Genomic DNA, 3,836 nt, shown 5'->3' with positions numbered 1-3,836 from the left:
TCTCATATCATATCAATAATAATCGGCCACAGTACTGATGCAGAGCACGTATTTCCATTTTTCCCCTGGTTTAGACTTTATCTTTCACTAAAAACTTGTTGGGTGCAGCATGAAAACCAAGACCAGTTAAGCATGTGTTTACATTCCTTTAACTCCTTCCTTCCACTCTGGGGCCGGCAATGAACATACAGCAGGTCAGGGGTACTGGGGTGGGGGTAGCTTGTCTGCCCAGCTCTGTGTGGGCCCAACTTGGCGCAGGCGTGGACTTCATCATCATCATCATCATCAATCGTATTTATTGAGCGCTTACTATGTGCAGAGCACTGTACTAAGCGCTTGGGAAGTACAAATTAGCAACATATAGAGACAGTCCCTACCCAACAGTGGGCTCACAGTCTAAAAGGGGGAGACAGAGAACAAAACCAGACATACTAACAAAATAAAATAAAATAGAATAGATATGTACTAGTCAGCCAGGTCTGGTCCATGCAAAGCTCTGACTTGAACTGACTTGACATCCCACTTGAACTGGATTGGAGTCACATGTTTTGGTCCCAGCTCTGCTTAGATCACCCCACTCCTCAAAAAACTCCAGTGGTTGCCCATCCACCTCTAAATCAAACACAAACTTCTCACCATTGGCTTTTAAACACTCCATCACCTTGCCCCTCCTACCTCACCGCGCTGCTCTGTGGCTACAACCCAGCCTGAACACTTTGCTCTTCTAATGTTAACCTTTTCACTGTGCCTTGATTTCATCTCTCTCACCGCCGACCCGTAGCCCATGTTCTACCTCTGGCCTGGAATGCTCTCCCTCCTCAAAACCAACAGACAATTATTTTCCCCCGCTTCAAAGCTTTCCTGAAGGGACATCTCCTCCAAGAGGGCTTCCCTGACTGAATACTGGGTGATTCTGGGGTAGTCACTTAACCTCCCTATTCCTGAGTTTCCTCATCTGTAAACTGGAGATGACACTGGCATGGCCTAGTGGAAAGAGCACAGGTTTGGGAATCAGAGGACCTGGGTTATAATCCCGGTTCTGCCACTTGTTTGCTGTGTGACCTTCGGCAGGTCACTTCATTTCTCTGTGCCTCAGTTACCCCATATGTTAGAAGGGGATTAAAACAGTGAGACTTATGTGGGTTAGGAACTGTGTCCAACCTGATTATCTTGTATCTGCCCCAGAGCTTAATACAGTGCCTGGTGCATAGTAAGCGCTTACCAAATACCACAATTATTATTATTACATCCGAGAATGTGAACCCTATGTGGAGCAGGGACTGAGTATGAGCTGATTATCTTACACCTACCCTATCAATGAATCAGTGGTATTTATTGATTGTTTACTGTGGGCAGAGCACTGTACTAAGTACCTAGGAGAGGTCAGTGCCATAGAGTTGGTATACATGATCCCTGCCCACAAGAAGCTTACAGTCTAGAAGGGAAGACAGAAATTAAAATGAATTACAGGTAGGGGAAATGGCAGGATATAAGGATATGTACATAAGTTCTGTGAGGCTGAGGGTAGAGTGGAAATCAATTGCTTAAAGGATACAGATCCAAGTGCATAAGTGATGTAGAAGGGAGGGTGAGTAGGGGAATGAGGGATTAGTCGAGGCAGGCCTCTTGGAAGAGAGGTGATTTTTAGTAGGGCTTTGAAGGTGGGAGGAGCAGTGGTCTGGATATGAAGGAGTAGTGAGTTACAGACCAGAAGGAGGATGTGGGCACGAGGTCAGCAGGATAGATGAAATCAAAGGACAGTGAGTAGATGTTAGCAAAGTGAGCAAAGTATGCGGACTGCATTGTAGTATGAAATCAACAAAGTAAGGTAGGAGGGGAGAGCTGGTGAGGGCTTTGAAATCAATGGTAAGGAGTTTCTGTTTGGTGCAGAGGTGGATGGGTAACCATTGGAAGTTTTTTTAAGAGTAGGGAGATGTGGACTTAACGTTTTGGGTTTTCGTAATGTCTAGGCAGGAGAGTGAAGTTTGGACTGCAATGGGGAGAGATGGGAGGCAGGTAGGTCAGTGAGGAAACGGGTACAATCAGTAATGATATAAGTACTTGAGCAAGTTGTCTAGACCTGTTGCCTCCACTTTCTCACCTTCAATTCAATCCTTGACCCTCTGCAATCTGGCTCCTAACCCCTTTCTTCATCAAATGCCATCTAGTCATTTCTGACCCATAGAAGCCAGCTGCATGGGCACACCCTCTTCAGAATGTTCCACCTTCTGTCATAGAGTCATTCTGGTATGTTCATTCATAGATTTATAATGATACACATATGTATCCTGACCCCTTTACTGCATGGAAATTGCCCTCTCTAACATCACCAAAGACCTCCTTCTTGCCAAATCAAATGTCCTCTACTACATCCAAATCCTTTTCGACTCAGGCTGAGACATCAAATGATTGAACCCAGGCTCCAAGGCAGGCCAGCTATGGATGAGTTGCCCCTCCCACCAGAGAAGAGGCTTTCTCTCCTGCATGTCCTTCTTGATTGCACATTTGAAAGTGGGTCCTTTCTCAGAGCAGGACCTAGCTCTATCTCCCACCTTCCCCATTCCCAACCCACTAGCCAGTTGTGCGGGCTGGGTTGTAGCAGGAGAGTAGTGAGGTGAGGTAGGAGGGGCAAGGTGATGGAGTTTTAAAAGCCAGTGGTGAGACGTTTGTGTTTGGTGTGGAGATGGATGGGCAACAACTGGAGTTTTTTAAGGAGTGGGGTGACCTAAGAAGAGTTGGGACCAAAACATGTGGCTCCAATCCAGTTCAAGTGGGATGTCAAGTCAGTTCAAGTCAGAGCCTTGCATGGACCAGACCTGGCTGACTGGTCCAGTGAAGTCCATGCCCTCAGAGCTAAGTTGGGCCCTCATAGAGCTGGATTCATTTGGGCAGACAAGCTACCCTCACCCCAGTACCCCTAACCTGTTGCCTGTTTATTGCTGGCCCTAAAGTGGAAGGAATGCCAGCTCTGTTGCCATGATGAACCAAATGGGAAGGTGGCAGCCAAGATCATTCATTCATTCATTCAATCACTTATGACAGTCTTGTCCTGTCTTATGCTGTTGAACCACCTCTGATATAGCGAAGCCATGGACACATCTCCCCCAGAACACCCCACCTCTATTTGCAATCATTCTGGTAGTGTATCCATAGACTTTCCTTGGTAAAAATACAGAAGTGGTTTATCATAGCCTCCCTCTGGGCTGTAAACTGGAGTCTCCTCCCTTGACTCTCTCACATACCGCTGCTGCCCAGAACAGGTGAGTTTTGACTTGTAGCAGATTGCCTTTCACTCTCTAGCCACTGCTTAAGCTAGGAATGGAATGGGTATGCCTCTGCTTGACTCTCCCTCCCATAGTCGAGACTGGTAGAGTATTGGAAACGCTCCAGGTTCAACCCTGAGAGGGGAGCTTGTGAGGGTATAATATAACAATAAACAGACACTCTCCTTACTCATATTGAGCTGACAGTCTAGATATGAGCTTATAGCATGCAAAGAATTGTAATCATTCTAGACCCTTGTTTCCACTCCATTTGGAAAAAATAAAATGCCAGAGAGAGATAAGGTTGTATTCACGACAATTGCTGATCTAAACAAAGTATTAAGGCCTGGTAAAGTAATAATGAGGTTCATCTTGTTTTATAATCAATTTTTAGGATCATACTGAATTAGTCTCCATGCAGAAGGAAACACTGAGTCCAGTTTTACTTCTAAGATGAGAGAAGATGGGTAGTAGAAGACCCAGAGCAATATAGTCATATCGTGTGGGCTGACTCTTGCTCTTTCTTTTGCCTTGCCTCTCCTATATGGACTTGATCATGTCATCTGTACAGGC

The 3,836-nt window shown here is 45.7% G+C and overlaps 1 non-coding gene across 1 annotated transcript; it reads right to left on the bottom strand.

The window, feature by feature from the left end:
* Window positions 1-3,270: 3,270 nt before the first annotated feature.
* Window positions 3,271-3,408, bottom strand: LOC119929173. The gene has a single exon (XR_005451310.1). It is a non-coding gene; the product is annotated as a small nucleolar RNA SNORA7 (small nucleolar RNA).
* Window positions 3,409-3,836: the final 428 nt, after the last annotated feature.

This window comes from Tachyglossus aculeatus, chromosome 5 (assembly GCF_015852505.1).
Source record: "Tachyglossus aculeatus isolate mTacAcu1 chromosome 5, mTacAcu1.pri, whole genome shotgun sequence".
Taxonomy (NCBI): domain Eukaryota; kingdom Metazoa; phylum Chordata; class Mammalia; order Monotremata; family Tachyglossidae; genus Tachyglossus; species Tachyglossus aculeatus.
The sequence above is the reverse complement of the archived record's forward strand: the minus strand, read 5'-3'. Positions and strand labels throughout refer to the sequence as shown.